Source organism: Amphiprion ocellaris, chromosome 11 (genome assembly GCF_022539595.1).
Source record: "Amphiprion ocellaris isolate individual 3 ecotype Okinawa chromosome 11, ASM2253959v1, whole genome shotgun sequence".
NCBI lineage: Eukaryota > Metazoa > Chordata > Actinopteri > Pomacentridae > Amphiprion > Amphiprion ocellaris.
The window spans coordinates 11,833,426-11,850,930 of NC_072776.1; the positions used below are offsets into that span (position 1 = coordinate 11,833,426).

At 41.9% G+C, this 17,505-nt stretch overlaps 1 protein-coding gene and 1 long non-coding RNA gene across 11 annotated transcripts in view; one reads left to right on the plus strand and one right to left on the minus strand.

The window, feature by feature from the left end:
* Positions 1-17,505, plus strand: part of dip2a (disco-interacting protein 2 homolog A) — an 88,019-nt gene that overhangs the window by 31,972 nt on the left and 38,542 nt on the right. The window contains exon 1 of one of the 10 annotated variants that reach the window (XM_055015533.1): positions 13,190-13,394. The exons of the other annotated variants lie outside the window; for them this stretch is intronic. The gene's annotated coding sequence lies outside the window, so the exon portion shown is untranslated. Of the gene's footprint in view, positions 1-13,189; positions 13,395-17,505 lie in introns of those variants that run through there. 10 annotated transcript variants of the gene reach the window in all.
* On the minus strand, positions 1,489-16,874 carry LOC129350078 (uncharacterized). The gene is made up of 3 exons (XR_008603301.1): positions 16,722-16,874; positions 2,200-2,362; positions 1,489-1,699 (listed from the first exon to the last, which is right to left on the minus strand). It is a non-coding gene; the product is annotated as an uncharacterized LOC129350078 (long non-coding RNA).

Genomic DNA, 17,505 nt, shown 5'->3' on the forward strand with positions numbered 1-17,505 from the left:
CGGACTTTGTTGTGTCTCTGGGCTTTTTCCATATTGGCATGTGACACAGGTGAAATTATTTCTATATTTTGCTTAGTACATCTGCCTTATCCACAAGCTATAGACAGGTGGCATCAGCGCTTGGATGTGGTGCCACGTCTTTAGCTATGAAAGCTGCCGGAAAAATAAAACTATGCCTGCAGGGAGGAAGTGGAAACAGATGCAAAAACACACACTTTCTCCCTGTCACACATTAATGTTAATCAGAAACGCTGCTGATTATTCAAAGTATTGGTACTAATAAAATGGGGTTTAGTATAGATTTTAACAGCAAGGTATTGCAGTACTTTTGTAGTAAGGACTCTGGTACAACACTAAAGCCTACAATGAATTACTTGTGCATGTGACAGAATATTCAGTGATACGAATGACTTATCGCTGAATCTACTGGTGACCTTGTTTACCTTCAGTGAAGAAAGAAGTAGATTTCTTCTTTAAGCTAAACTTCACAGTGTGTTTTTTACTTTCTTATCATAGCACAACAAAGGTTTTGTGGCCATATACTTAGCGTTTAATCTTTTTCATGGAGCGTTGTGATAAATTCCCTCTTTTCTGGAGTATCAGTCATGCAGGGTAGATTAAGTGGAGGATGGATGAGCAATTTCAAGCCAAAAAGAGGTCCACATTTCCAAAGGCTATTGTGTAGACCTGAATCAATAAAGAGTGGTAAATAGAGTTGGCTGACATGACATATGCTGTAGCTGAGAGCCTGCCATTGGTGATTTATTCTCTTCCCTGATGAGTCATGGAACTGATCAGTTAATCAGCAAGGATCAGGTGTCTAACCAGATGAGATTTAATGTTGGCATGTGACTGGCTGCCTGTGGGCCTGAGGTTAATGACGTCTGCGTATTATGTATTTAGTATCAACCCATCTGTGCATCCAGTCAATCGAGCCTCCTCCTGTTTGTTGGCGTCGCAGTCTCTTTTGATTTACGTTACAGCCCAACACCCTACTGTTGTATGTGTGTTTTCAAGTCCAAAGGTTTCCACCAGGAGCTCCTTCCTGGTTACTTACAAACACAGCGTGTGTTGTCCTTCCCTCCCAGATCCACACTTTCCTCTCGTCACTTTGCTCAACTCCAACAGGAAGGCGAAAGGAAACAAAGAGCCCACTTCCTCTACGTACAGCCAGCATTCTACACAATGGGGCAGGAAGTGCCTGGCAACTGTAATGGAGGCCATGGAGTGTGAAGGAAAGATAAAGTGGTCTCTCCATCCTATTAACTGTTCTTTCTTTCTGTGCTCCTCCTCTTGTGACATTTTCAATCACGCTATCTGTCAGGGCTCGACCTGCATCTGTTTATTTGCACTTCATGTTATTCTGTAAGACGATAAAGTACATCCGTATATTTGCGAATTTCTCGTGTTTGCAAGAGCTGAAGGCCACTTTTTTTGCCTTTAGAGAACAGATTTGAGTTACACAGCCTGGTTTGCTTTGATTTTGTGTTTATTGGATCTTATTCTGTCAGTGAGAGTTGAATCGAGTCGATCAGTCTCCCCATGTCAGATGACCTAAGGTAGCACTGCTGCTGTCACCATGGTGACCTTCCTTGGGACAGACAGTGTTGGACAGCAGGGCAGATGCAGGAAGGCTTCCTTTAAATCACCACTGCTGGCTTGGCTGAATCGGACTGAGAGACTTACTTGCAGCCAAACTCTGTATGAAAATAACAACAAAAGAAAGCAGCATTAGTATAGATGGTCAAGCAGCTGAATGGCAGAAAACACTCAAAGCAATGTTTTTTTTTCTTCCCCTGCTTCTCCATTTTGTGCCATTTGATAGATTAAACACAAAGCAGAGACAAACAAAAGTATGGAGAATGAGAAAGGCCCACTTTAGCTCTTCCCCAACATTGTGATTCATCATCTTTCTCTTTCCTTGAACGATCCACTCTTCATGATTGCAGACTCCAACTCTCCCCTGGTGTTACTCTAGGGAGGCAGGTCTTTGCTCGACTCATAACTTCAAAGTACGTGCCCCCTCCTCTTTTTCCTGTCTACCTTCTAAATCCCTCTCTTCCTTTATTTGTATTCTCTCTCTCTCCTTTCCATTGTTCAATCAATACCTTTACCCCCCTTCTGCTCTTTTTTCCTGCTGTCCTCCTCTGTCTCTCACCACCTTATCCCTTCCTTGCTTGCTCCCCCCTGTTTTCTCACCCTCATCTCTCTTCAAGTGAATCCCACCAGTCCAGAGACATCAAAGGCATGTCTCCCCCTCTTGTAGCAGTCATTTTACCGAGGCGGGCAGGCAGGTTTCGTGCCAAGGCCAGGTACCCTCAGGGAAGGATCCTGAACAGCGTGCAAACATACTGCACCATATCTGGTGAAGAGAGTGTGGAAAAAGTAAAGGCCCAAATAAGGAATTATGTCATACTTGGTGGAATGTATGGATAAATGGTGGTGAAATGTATACGAGGTATTGTTCAGCTGCACTTCGAGAGTAACAAGAGAATGAGGAGGAAAAGAAAAGCTCTGCCCAAACAACAAGGCTATAATCTAGAATGACTAACCTTTTTTTCTGTTTCCATCTTCACAACTATTTTTAGAGGAGCTTCCTATTTTCCAGGAATTGCCATGAAGGCAGTCATCAAAGTATAAAATACGTACAAGAGCTCTGAGCTGCACACTATTGCATCTATTTTAGTGGCTGTGAACTACAGAATATCTTCCCACATTTGGGATTGTATACAAGACTAAAACATGACTATTTACAATGACATGCAACTATTATCAAATTACCTCCTCTGCTACTCTCTGTAAGCTGTCACACTTCACTTGAAGCAAAGCACAATTTAGAAGCGCTTTTTCAAACGTGCTCATTTGAATTCCTTTTAAGTAAAGCCTAAAATAGAGTGCCAACTGTAAACTGGTATCTGTATGCTTTCAAAGTAGTTGCATACTGTTACATGAAAGTCAGGACCTTTGTCCATTCCCTTGTAGTGGGCTGGTTCACTGATGACTCACCAGTGATGAGGGCCCTCCTAGACACACACATAGCAAACACACAGAAATATGTACAGAGCTATTTTCACACATTCTAGATCAATAGACATAGAAGTTCCATACGCTCTTGTCCCCGCTAAGTCGGGGGTGACCTTCAGTCAGTGGATGGAAAGGAAGCGTCTGGTATGCTGTGCAGATTAGTTCAGTGTGGAGGAGGCTGTGCGGTTGCATTAGCATTGTAAATGCCTTTGAGGCTGGGTCACAGGCTAGCATTGGTCTCACATAGGTACAGTAAAGAGCGGACATCTGTCACTCACCCTTGCATCCCACCCTTCCTCCCTCTCTATCAAACTCTCCCACCACCTTGCCTCTCCACCCCCCACCCTTATGTCTGCCCTGGCCCACATCTGCATTCTCAGCACTCTAGTTGCACATAAAGGGACATGGCTCATTTCTATGGAAGTGCTTAACTACCTGCTATCAGTAGCTGCTCCTGTGTTCAAAAGGTGAACTGTATTTGTGTTGTAATGAGAGTTGAGCTCATGCTCTCATTTTGAAAACACAAATATAAACATTCCCTATATTTAGACGGTGATCTAAATCATCAAATGCACAGTGGAACATTGGCAGATATCCAATATTGTAACATTTATTACCTCTGTTTATTAGTCCCGTTTATTCATCTGTCAGTTAGTTTGCAGTGTATTAAAACAAAGAAAATCTTCACAGATCTAATAAAACTTGTTGACAAACAGGCCATGGTCCAAAGAACAAAACATTAGTTGGTTTTGCAGGTTTTGCAAATATTTGTAAATATTTGTCAACATAGCATTTTTTTTTAAAAATCACCATTTTCTCACCAACTATTACGTTAACTTTAATGAAAGTACATCCAGATACAGATTATCTGGTATACATGTTAGTAGCAAATTTAGAGGCTATTCAGCCTCAAAAAAAGGTATCTGTGTGTAGCAGTTTACCCATACTTAATAGATTATATCTCTAATAATAATAGAGATTAACATCTTAAAGTAGAGCTCAGCTGTAAACACATGGATGATGGCTACTGCTTGCCAGGTCAAGAGCCTGTTATTTTACGTAAGAGTGACTCTTTACTTGTGCTGCTGAAGCAAAGTGATTGCTTTTTTATAGCTTGGTCTTTGTTGAAGAGAGCTGATCACAGAGCTCAGCTTCATTAAGAGCATACTCGTTAGGAAACACACACGGCGATAGATGAGCACAGGCTGAGTGCTGCCACTTGTCATGCATTCACATACACATCGTGAAGCCATGTTTACTTAAAGACTGTAAATCCAGCTCAGTCTTTAAATCTTTATGTGGGAGCTTTGGGTTCTGTCTGCAAGCTGCTTGTTCTCACATATGATATATCACAGACATTCATTAGAGAGCCCAGTGGTGCCCCAGGCCATAAAGGTATTATGCTGGCAACAGTCAAAAACAGTGGCATGGTGGGGCGTTATCCACGGGAGTTTTTATGGTTATACTCCTGCAAATTAAAATTATTCATATTTTAACTACCTGAACAGACTTTTAAGTTTTGGAAGAACTCAGTGGCCCAGGATGACAAAATTGAAATAACTGACATGTAAAGACAAACGAACATACACAGGAAGGAACTGTATTCAATAAAATCCATCAGTAGTCATATGCAGCTTGGAGGAAGAGGGGAGAGGAGAATGAGAAGACCAGGTTAGATGAAATGAGGAACAAGAAGTGAATGTTGTCAGAGCTGGAAGGGTTCACATCGCTCTAGCGCCCTCTGTTGGACACATTAGACAAAAGCCCACCACTATTAGGCTGTCAGTATGCTCTCGAGATGAGCAAGATGCTATCGTGTCACGCGATAAGCTTGTTCGACAGAAATGCTGTTCCCACTGTTGCTCGGTTGTGTGCAGTAGCAGATTGTCTCAGCCAAATACATGTGTCATGCTGATCTGATTGTAGCTCAGGGGTCAGTAGATGTATTTAAAATGTGAAAAAGTGGTTGCTTAAAATGTGCAGATTATACATGGGTATATTTATGTGTATTCATGCCTGCCTGTGTGTGTGTGGTAGCAGTTGTGGTTGCTGTGCCACTGACTAATGGACTCATTAGAACAGGAGCTCTGCACATGTGCTCCAGCTGTCCTGTCTCCTCATGCTCCCTCTGCTCTCATTAATGTACCGCTCACTGTGTATGTGTGTGTCTGTGTGTATAAATACACACACAAAAACAGTATAATAAGTTAAAATGTTTGCTTGCTTTTTGTGTACTGTGTATGCATGACATACATGCTTTGTGTGTGGTTGGGAGGTGGATGGTCCTCACATGACACACATAAACCTATTCCTGTATCCCTGAGAGACACTCATTGACATAAAACAGTCCCTAACTACAACTCTAACCTCAACCAAATTGTAACTCTAAAACCAAGTCTTAACCCTCAAAAAACAGACAGGACCCATGGGGACGTCTGTTTTTGTCCCCATGGGTTACTGTAGGTCCCCAATTGCGATATATAAACACATACATACACCTTACCTACTTTCTAATGTCGACTAAGCCATGTCTGATGAGGATGTGTCCACAGCTGCACAGCTTTAAACTATTTCAAAGCAGACCACAAAAATCTGCTCATACTATCGTTCATACCAGACTCAGCTTAGATCGCTGTCTGTATATGTACACCCGTTTCAGTTCCTCTTCTCCATAATAAATATCTTGTCTGAGGACAACCAGATGTTCCCGCACAGCTCTGGTCTTGTTAACAGGGGCTGGGACAGTGTTGAGCCGTGGTGTTAAAATTTAAAAGGCTTAAGTCTGGCCTTGAGAGCGCTATCGCTGCTCCACTTAATTGCTTGAGTGCAGCCAGAGGAGCACAGTTCAGTTGGTTGTGTTGCAGAGAAAGTGAATGTGCCTGACTGCTGAATTATAGATGAGCAATCACATGTGTACAGGAGCTGCAAAGTGTGGAAGTAAATATGGAATGTCACCCTGTGGGAATGTATGTAGTGACAAAAGTTGTTCCGAGTTCTGGAGCTTGGTTCTCAAGGGTACCTGCAGCTGTTCAAAATCAAATGTTGTTATTTTATTAGGGCTAAAACTTTCTATCTTTATTTTATCCTCATCCTCATTCTGCATTGCTGTATAATCTGTGGAGGCCAGTTACTACTGCATCGACAGAGACCGAGATAACAAACTGAACAGAATCGAGGACAGTAAGGAGGAAGGGGAAGTCGTCGGGTATCAGGAGAAGGAGGCGGAGGAGGAAAAACTTGTCTGTATAGTCCAAATAATGCTTTTTGGGATTTCCCTTTTATTTGTGTGAAAGGTCTACAAACTTACCAAGGCCAAAGTCCACGCCAGAGTGAATGTTTCATTTTCAAAGAAAAGACTGATCCTCACCTGCCTTAAACGCCTCGTTTGAAGTCACCGTGTAACACTTTTGCAGAACTCCTACCTAGCAGCTAGTTGGCACACCCTCAAACAGTGAATGAGTAGCTTCCTTGCAGTCCACCATTATTATTTTGTCTGCTTATCTCATGGATCTGGGGTTATGGTACATAACAAGCATTAACTCTCTTTAATTATGTCAGCTGACCAATCAGGACAGACTTGGCTTATCAGAAGGGAAGTCTGTAAGAGTCAGGAGCTAAAACTGAGCATTTTAAACAGAAAGTGAGAAAAGGAGCTGCAGCAATGTACAGTCTTGTAAAAATAAGGTGTTTTTTTTTTTTTTTAACATTAAAGCATGTCAACATATTCTAGTACATCCCCAAAACATAATCACAAACCTGTAAGTGTGCATAGTAGGGGCTTTTTAAGGTGATGGTATCCTGAAGTGATACAAGCTTTAAAGTTTTCCATTGCTGAAATGCTAGTAGAGGTAGAGATGATAGGGTAGTTTGAAAAAATGTGTGACAGTTCCATAAGGGTTGGATTCTGATCATCCACTTTGTTTTACTTAACAACAGATTTTTTTAAAAAAATTATGTGTAGGGTCTGCAAGCTGAAATGTGAAAACAAACATGGCAAAGTGTGACGTAAACATAAGGATAATGTCTGCAGAGCAGGAAGGAAGAGTGTTTGTGACACCTCGACTGTATATTTTTAGGTGTTGGAATAGTGGGTTTATGATATGGAGAGGGCAGGAAATGGAAAGAGAGGAACAGATGGTGTTTGATGAGAGGTGAGGCTTATGGTCATCCTGTCCAGGGCCTGGTGAGATCAGTTCGTTGAACTGTTTATTTCAAAGAGTATATCCGTTCAGGTTGCATTGTGATCAATCATAAAAGCAATTTACTGAAGAAAAATGACAGTTGTTACCTGTAGCTTGTTAATTGTGAGGATGTTTTTGCAATGTGTGCTACAGTGTAACTGATACAGGATTTATTTTTTATTTTTTAATGGGCCTGGCTGATTATTGTTCGAACTCAAAGTTGTGAGATTTTAAGAGCACTGCAGAGATCAAGGTCCTCAATGTGCTTTAAATGCTAGGCAGGATCATTTATATAACCTCCTTATATTCAATTTTGTAATTAGGTAAGAAGAACAAAAGAAGGCCTGCCTTTTTCTGATAACATTTTGGAGATAGCTGAGTAGACTTCCGTTTTCTAACAAAGCCACCTTTTAGTTTCATTGTTGTATGGACATGTAATACCGTCTCCATTGCTGCTGGAAGCTACATAGTTGTGCTAAAGCATATTGTTGCACATTGTGTGCCCATCTGCTTGTTCTGTTGACCTGCACTGTGTTGATTTTCTCTCACCTGCACAGCTCTGCTCTGCAATCTGTCAAGACCTGTGTATATATTTGGAAGCATACCATTTCACATCCATAGTGATGTCCGGAAATAATGGACCTATAGTACATTTCTTTATTGAAAAGGGTAAACATAGACACAAACACACACAGTTTCATATAATCACACTCCAGTGCTGGGCTTTCTGCCAATACTCAGTCATGAATCATAGACGAGGAACAAAAGACTTTGCCATGTGGCTAGTTAGCTCTGCCCCCTGACATATAGATATGGATACACAAACACAAACACACGGTCGGGGGCAGTATCTTGCGCCTCTGACACCACTAAGTGTATCTGTGTGTGCACTCTTTAATTGGATTGCCACGGTGCCCATGTGTAGATGTTTAGCGTTTTTGTCTGTTCATGCAAAAACACCCAACACTCTCCCACCCTGCTATCCCTCACGATAGAAGAAGTGTTTATGTGTGTGTGTGTGTGTATGCAAGGAGCTTAATGGCTAAGCTTGTGTCAAGCCGGTGAAACATCGCCATTCATATGGTAATAACCAGTCAAAGAAGAAGACAATAAATCTCTTCCCATCCTCTGAGACCATACGGAGAAGTAAGCAGAACCCACAGAGCTGGGAGCTTCAGATGGGACACGTTCGACTTGTATCTCAAACGCTGGGGAAGCAGTGTCTTTCTGCACAACGGTGAATGCTGGAATTGTCGTAAGCTGCATCTGCCAAATAGGTGGGAGCTACAGTCAGTCGGAAACGTCAGTACTTTGACAGCAGACGAAGCCAGTTGTTATAACTGTTTCTCAATGTTTCTTTATGGTTCACTTTGGAGGGCACTAAGGAGCTTATAATGATGTGGTAGGTTTGTATTTGTCTTATACATATCATATGGCATTTCTAGAAAAAAATACTTTAGCGAAAAAAATATCAAGTAATTTTCACCCCCTCGATTAATCAGAGCCTCAGTCTGTTAAAAGCATTAGTTTTCTGCTGAAGTTTTTTAACAGGTCCCTTGAGGAATGTCAGACAGTCGGACTGTTTGCTGCATGTGTGGCTAAGCACACCGAATAGCATCTGGACAATAGCAGCAGATTTCCCATTAGGGAAGACCATTCTGTGTTTTTGACTTTTGAATTGAGACAAATTAGATTGTTAAGCTTGAAAATAGAGCTGTGATCCCCTGAATGAAGGCTGTTAGTGGAAATCAGTCAGACTTTGCTTGACTTGACTTCTTCCCTGTTAAAGCTGCTCACACTGACAAACTAAACAACCTGGTACATGGTGTAGTTTCAGTCTCCTAACCATCTCATTAAACAGTGGGGGTTCACTGGTGTGTGAAGGTTACTTCCAGCTCGAGTAATAACTGCTGGATATTTCAGTCATTTTCTGAGGTAACTGGAGTGAACACACACAGCCAGAAAATTTGCAGTGAAGACAGGTTCATTGAAGCCCCAGTTCAGCACTATTTTTGATTTTTTTTTCAGTAGATTTCTGCAACTTTTCTCGCTTCATAACCACACCATCAACCCGGGCGTGTTGGCCAGATGTCAATAGTGCACATGGTTTTCTGCTGCTGAAAACAGATCTGGTAGCTGTCACCACTTGCATCTGACTTATAAGCTTACTACTGGAGAAGTTAGTGTCAGGGAGTGCAGTAAGGTTGGCACTTCTGAACTTAACATGTATAATACAGTAGTTACTCCATCACAGTGTAGCTGAAGGCACAGTTGCGCTTGTGGGCTGTGAACATATTCTTGTGTTTCAGGGCAGAGTCTGAGGCTCCCACACTGGTCACGCTTGTCACACAGATAGCTGGCTCTACAAATCACACACGCTGAAACATACACACCAACACATAGGCATGAACACACTCAGACAATGAGACAATCTAGTCAAACTGTATTCTGTGACAGTTTTTTCTTGTTGCCATTTGCATTTATCTATATTAATAGTCTAGATGTAAAGGCAATAAAATATGTAATTATTTATTATTTTTGATGGGTAGATCACTTATGTCAGCTCTAAGCCCTGTTCTTAGCAGATTTAAATTGTTAAAAATAAAACAATATGAATTTCCTGACACAAGCACAGACAGTGTATTTCTATGTTAGTTGAGTTGTGTTTCAGTTGTGCTGTACGATGTTGGCTTGCACATCTTCTGCTGTTGTTCATGTAGGTAAGACATGTGTTTACACATCATGAAACTCTGGCCGAGAGCCAGAATAGCAGCACATCGCTCACTTACTGTGCAGCTCGGTGCAACCTGCGTATCATATGTCTAAATGGAGCTGAGGTCAGTATGTTTGGACTGGAGCCAGACCAGTCTCTCTGTCTCACTGTCACAAACACACATATTTAGATACTTGTGCAGATGCTCGTTGACACAGTGGATTCCCTAACTGTTAAAACTACAAGCCCAAACCTTACCTTGGGTCAAGCTTTACCCTAAGACTAAATCTGCAAACAGCCAAAATGAATTCACTTCCCACAAAACTTCTTTCTGAACATATAGTAGCGCTCAAAAGCACACACAGTGACATGACCAGTTCTGTCTGTATCCCTCAGGGCTCCGTAGTTTCGATTTAACGCAACAAATTATTCTGCCATGCAGCGTTTGTATGTTTGTGCATGTTGGCATGTGTGTGTTTGCATGTGCCCTGGCCTGATCCCTGCTCTGCTGTAGTATTTTCTGTTGATTGGATCTACATCTGTCTCTTTGTGAGAACTGGTGTGATCATTGTGAGTTGTGCATGTGTGCTCCTTTGATGTGTGTGCATACAGTATCAGTGTTTATTTGTGATGGTTAATTATGGCTCCCCTCTTGTCTGCTCCCCAAATCAGTGCACAGCTGCAGGGCCCCCTGTGTAAGGCAGCGCTGCATCTAATGTCTTATTATTCACGCTGTCTGTCTGCTCACCAGCCATACAGAGCCTGGGGGATGGAGGGAGATTTTGGGCTCTGTGTGTGTGTGTGTGTGTGTGTGTGTGTGTGTGTGTGTGTGTGTGTGTGTGTGTGTGTGTGTGTGTGTGTGTGTGTGTGTGTGTGTGTGTGTGTGTGTGTGTGTGTGTGTGTGTGTGTGTGTGTGTGTGTGTGTGTGTGTGTGTGTGCGCGCGCATATGTGATGAGGGGGTTATGTATTAGCAAAGTGGTAATGGAGGGTTCGTTCAGTCTCCTAATTCGTTGGCACTACTTAATTAAAAGCGATACGACAGTGTGATTGGAGCCGTTGATGGATGGAGGCTGAGAGACGCCCAGGCGCTTCAGGATCAGGGTTATCAGTGTGTGTGTGTGTCAGCATGTGTGTCTAGTGAAAGGAAGAGGAAGTCATTACCTTTTAATCACGTCCTCTGTTATTCCTCCTTTTTTCCTCTTCTATCTTTTCACTCCTCATCCCCCCCTTCTGTCTCTAAATTCTCCCTAAAGCCTCCCTCGAATAGTCCCAGCCCCCTACGTTTCTCCAGCTGGCTCTCAGTTTCAAGCTCCTTGTCATCTTCAATCAGCCCCTCTTTTCTGCAACACTTACCCTTCTTCCTTCCGACCCTGACTGTCTTTAACCTTCCAGTAGGATGTGTGTCACATAAATGATCCTACACTGTGCAGTCGTGTCATTCAGTATGACTTGAGCTGTGCAAAAGAGTAGATATTTATTTGCACTTTTCTCCCAGCCTTGAGGTTACAAGAAACTCTTGATTTTATTGGAAGGTACTATCCTTCTGTGTGCAGCAGGAAGTCACATTCATTTTGTGACCTAAAATGATTTGGCTCGTTATTAAATGGAAAACAAAACAATTCCAGGGCTGCTGTAAACTCTTATGCAATGTGGGAAAATTGAATAAAACGCTGGCAAATGCAGGTTTTATTGGCTCTAAACGATTTGACTAAAAAAATGTCATTTGGAAGTTCCCAAGGACAAAATATAAAAACATCAATATATTAATATTGCAGTCTAGCACTACACCAGACCATAACTTCTAACATTAGGCAAAACATTTTGTTTATACAGTACATTGCCTTCTCAGTAAAACAGTAGCTGGGATTCAATGATTGTTTTCACGCCTCAGTGATCTGCTGATTAGTTTTTGATTAACTGATCACTCTGCTACCTTTCGTGTATAAAATGCCCATGATTGCAGTGGCCTATTTATACTGTTTGTTTTTATTTAGCCTATTATCCAACGATAGTGAATGTCCTGTCATTTATGAAAATGTTTGCACAAAAGAATCTGCAACTGCAACAACTAGATATCAATGAATTCTTTGTTACTGAAGCAAACAGTTCATGGACTAATTGTGTATTGTCTAATTTTTATTTTCAGAAGTGTAGTACTTCACCAATGACTTTTTTATTGAACTTTATTTCATTGTAATGTTTTTTTTCTCTCAATTTATGGGGTTTAACAAGTGATCACGTGAGTTTAAGCCAAAACAGAGAAGTTGTTTGACCCAAAAATCAAAGGTGAAATGTAGTTCATCTTAATCTGTAGAAACAAATGAGATCTATTGTGATCTATTGTGTGCGGGTGTTTGCTTGAGTGTATTGGTAGGTTCATTGGTGTGTGTGCTCCCAAGCAATAATTAGCTTAATTATATGCAGGTATTCATTTAAACTTATTGCTAGAGGGTGAATGGGTCACTAATTTCTAAAATTAAGTACTAATGTGCACATGCGCACACAGTGAAGGCCCAGTGGGACTTCTGTAGTACTCTATCTCCAGTCAGTCTATATGCGGGGCAGTTTTTTCCTCCACATCAAAGGTAAGCCTAATCTTACCCCAGTGTAGCTTCTGCTTCCCTCTAAAATATAGGCTAAAATTTTCACAGAGCGATTTTCAGTTGGAAATTACAGTAGAATTACAACCGTTAGAAGTTAGAGCCACTTTGTTCCTGTGTTTAAAGGCAGGTGTGAACTGGCTGTCCATATGGTTGTGTATTTGCATCTACATCCAGCACTGTGCATAAAAATGACTTCTTTTTTTCAGCTGTGGTCTTTGTATTGTTGTAGCAAGCATTAAATCTAATGCTGTGGTTGCCTACGCAGGCATAGAGGCTTTCTCTTCACCACGAAACAAGGTTTTCAGTTTCTGTAACCGGACCTGTATGAACGTGTTGTAACAAGGCTGACGAACCCTCTTCATAGTTGTTGTACAGTGTGTGTGGTGTGTGAGATCGGTATGTGGGAAGGTGGGGGGCAGGGGTTTGCTTTGACACCCTAATCCTGCAGCCTAGCTTGGCTTTGTAGAGACCTTAGCTGGGAGGAGAGAGAAGAAGGGAGGGATGGAAAGAGTGAGAGAAAGCAAGAGGGAAAAGGGGGGGATGTCAGGGGCAGTCAGTTGAAGAGGGGGGTGTCGGGAGCGTGAGGTTTGAGAGAGGGCGAGTGGGAGGGGAGTGATAGGAAGGCAGGATGAGAGAGATGGGGTTTTCTCATTCTCTTGCTCTCCCTGTGAAAGGAAACAAAGGATGCTGAAGGGCCTGACTTCTGACAGCAGGACTTCTTAGAGCTTTCCTGTTAGTCTGTATTAGCTGGTTAGCCTCCGCTGACCTGACTGTCTATGTTCTGCCGCTGGCCTCTTCTGCTGTCCCTCCATCCCTCCTTCTGTGCTGAAGACGTGTCGTTGCTGCTCTGCATGCTCCTCTGGCTTCTGCATGTGAGTGACCCTGCCTGTCTTATGTCTGTTCAAACTGTTTAATAAGGGTCTGCTGTGGTCCCTGCACACTATCCTTTTAACTGTACTGTTTCTGCAGCTTGCTTAGCGCTTTTTGTCATCTAGACAGACTAATAAGCTAGACATGTGGTTGAGTCTGTGTTGTGGTGCTTTTGCTCCATCTGTCTCTTTTTTGTCCTTATTAGTGTTTGTGTTCCATTTTCTCAGCAGTAACAAATATGTTTTGTAAGACAAGATGGAAAAAGATGCGAGAGACACAGGTCTATTTAATCTAGTCTGAAGTCTGATAATGACCGGAATGATGCACAGAGCCCACTGTGCGCACCTGAAATAGTCCTTTAGGGTCCCTAAATAATATATAACCTAATGCAAATATGCAGTGGAAAAATTACAACATTTGCATGTCTGTCCGGAGTAAAACCTAATCCAAATGTGTAACACCGGCATTTGTCTGCTAGAGAGCTAATGCTAAATGACAGCTGGCCACATCTGCTTTTGCTGGAATCAACACACAAGCCTAGAGAGCAAATGCTGCACTGCCTAGATACTTAGCTGTAGTTTTCTGTGGCTGAAGGGCAGACAGCTTGATTGCTGACTTGGCAGCAGCGTTGGCACATTATAGGTCAGACTGGCACAGGAACTGACATTATGGATGGGTGGGGCCACCTCTCTTGCTATTGGTCAGCTGAGAAGAGAGAGTGGTAGTGTGGTACAGACACAAGAAGCTTTATTTCAGGAGAAACTTTGAATTATTGTTTGGGCAATAAATATTGTTGGGGATAAATTTGTATTGCGATTATCATCACAGCATATTTTTTGCTCATTGATATGTTTAAGAACTTATGCGAAAATTTGCTGGTGTCTTTGTCTTCTGGGATAATACAATGAATATCTTTGAGATTTGAGTTCTGCTTAATCTATTAGTTGAGAGAGTAATTGGCAGATTAGCTGATAAAAATACTTAACTTCATGTCTCATTCATTTAGAAATGCAGTTCAAGCAGTTGTGAAACACTATATCCCTATATGAGAACTTGGCACAATGCAATTATATCATTATAAGGATCATACATTTAGTTTTATTGGCCAAAAAAGGCTTTAAAAGGAGATATCGGCATCAGCCTAAATTGCACATTGATTGGCATAAAATGTGTGTCAGGCACAGTTTTGTTTGAAATTGTTACATAAAAATAAATATTACTTGTTTAATATTTAGGTTGCAGTGGTTTTTATTATTTTGCCGACTGTATGTGCACATTTTGAAAACAGTGGGTTTTAAGTTTGCACCTGCTAGTGGGCCATCATGATAAGAGCAGGCATAATAATATGTTAATTCCACTGCTGGAGGGATTTTATGTCATTTGCAATTAGGTGGACACAATATGTGCATATATCGACATCGGCAATCAGCCAGAAATGAGTATAACTGTTGGATATCAGCAACAATATCATGCATCTCTAATTATAGTGTTAAATATCACCCATCATTAGTGTTGTTTACTGTGGCAGACTCATATCCACACACTCAGGACTTTAGACTTTGAGACTGTTGCAGTACAACTGTCAAGTACTCGCTGCTCCTGTGTGCCTGCTGCTTATACATCCATGTATCCATGAATGGATGACATCCTTGATTAGTTTACTGCATCTAAAAAAAACTAAAAAAGAAAAAATGTGTGCGAATGTGTGGATGTATACACCTTGTCCTGTTTTTTTTGTGTGTTTTTTTTACTATTCAGATTAAAGTAAGGTTAATACCTAGAAGTGAAGCTGATCTCGCTGTCTTCATTCAAACTTTCATTATCTATTAATGTGTTAGTGCTGACTTGTAGAGGAATGTGCTACTCTTTTCCATGTCTCCCTCCTGATTGAAGAGGTCTGTCTGGGTAGATGCAAGACAATTCTCTCTAATGGGCCTCATTGGAGGAGCAGCTCTAGTCAGTAGCCAGCAGTCAATTACACTCAATAGCCATCAGTCAATTATAGTCAATAAGACAAAGCAGAGGACAGCAGGCTCTCTTCCTGTCGCTGTGTCACAAGATTGACCATCTCTTTCGAAATTGGATTCAGGGCCGGGTGAGAGGAATGTTTACGGTAACAACATTGGATAATGTGCCAGAAAAAAAAGCTTAGGGTTTCTGGTAAATAACATTTTGTCACTTGAGATGGATGAAGAGTAGTGTGACAAGACCAATGTTTGTATCCCCAAAAATTGTGGACTTTGGACAAGCTGTCCTTCTGTTCTTTATTTTCTCCTCAGCGGGACCTGCTGAAGGTAATTGAAAAGAGAGTGTCTGGAGGTCAGAGGATGACAGGAATACTTAGTATGTGTAGACGGTGAACCCTCAATGGTTGACATGAAGGTGAAGAGGTTAGAGTAGAGGGATGAAGTGAACAAAAGATCAGGGTTTTGATGAAGGTGGATGCTGCCTTCCAGCTGAGCCCCGATGATAATTTTCTAACATCACAATATAAGAAAAGCCTCCTCTCTCTCTCACCCCTCCGTCTTAGGCTTCTGTTTGCCTCCCTTTTTGACACATTCATTCATAGTATTTGTTCACTCCACCCCCCATTGTCTGTTCTCACAGGTGTGCGCTTAGAAACTCTTTTCTTTACAGCTGAATTACATGGCAAAGCCTTTAGTCAGTGCAGAAGGTTGAAGGGGGTCAACTGAAGTGTTTCTGCTGCAAATATACTACAAGCCACAGCTCAGCTATTGAGACTGTGTAATAGGTGCTACACATCCCTCTATTTGTCTTTCAATCTGCCACCCCCTCTTCATCCCACTGTCTTCTCCCCCTTCTGTTATTCCCCAGGCAGCAGGCCGCATATTGACCCTTGAATCCTCCTATTTTTCTCTTATGGAGGCACTTAAAGATCAAACAGAGAGGCAATATAAGGTGTCTGTCTGCAGTATAAGTGCCAGCATCTGCAAACTCACTTGTTCATACACACATGCACCGGAAGCATTGTAATCCTTTGGTGTCTCAGACTTCGTTTTTTTTTTTTTAAGATTCAGGGTAAGGGTCACTGTTTACCATTGAATGTCTTAGTCCATTCCTCCATATTTAATGACTAAGCTGTTTGTTCTCAGATCAAAAGATTAGCTTCACTGAGACATAACTTGATGGATCAGTGTGTGCTAGGGGCTGCTTGGCCACTGAGGCCGCTAGCCAGAATTTGGAGCCGCGGCAGAGAATAGCCCTCTATTGTGTGGTTGTCAAGCTGGTTTGCTTCTGTGGTGTGCAGACACGCTGACACGCACACATGTACTGATGCATGCACAAAAACACACAAACAGAGAACTTACCACCAGAAAGAGTCAGCTGTCGGCTGGGCCTGTGGACAGCGCTGTATTGTTGCTAGCCTCAATTTCTCCTCGACATTTAACAGTGCAGTCATTCAGTTGTTACTGGTGACTCAGGACCAGCGAGCAGCGCGGCAACCAGTGGGACCAGCAACACCTGCCTTCACATTACCACACTGTTGTGTTCAACAGACTTGAAGAGCAGGCAAAGACAGTCACGTGAATATCTTGTGCAATGATATATGCTTAATAACTAACTAAATAAAGAACATGAGCACTCGTAGGATGCATGATATGACTAGGTAGAATTAAAGATTCCATTTGTGAAGTTTACATTTGAGAAATTACCACTTCAAAAACAGGCAAGCCAAATTAAGTGTTCCTTAAGGTAGGATAAAGAAATAGAAGCACATGGGGAGACAGTTAATCAAGTTGCTGTGAGATAGCTTTATTGTGCACTATTGCTGTTTCATCTGACCTCCACCCTCATGAGCCTCACTGTGAGCCTGTAGTAAACAGCACAGTGTGATACCTCTTCCAGTGTCAACATCAACTGGAAACTTACACTGAGATCTTGCATAAACTATTGTGAGCATTTCTAGCTTCCTTCCAAACCAACACACGTATCGCGAAGTGGCTGTGACTCTCCTAACAGCCTGATTGCCTGTCTGACATATTTTCCACAAAGCCCTTCGTCCATCACAGTTTTGTTGCCAGTCCTGTTTGTTTACTTCCATCTTTAGAGGTGTTACAGCTTGTTAGAGAGGAGGTTAGGTGGGAGCATAGC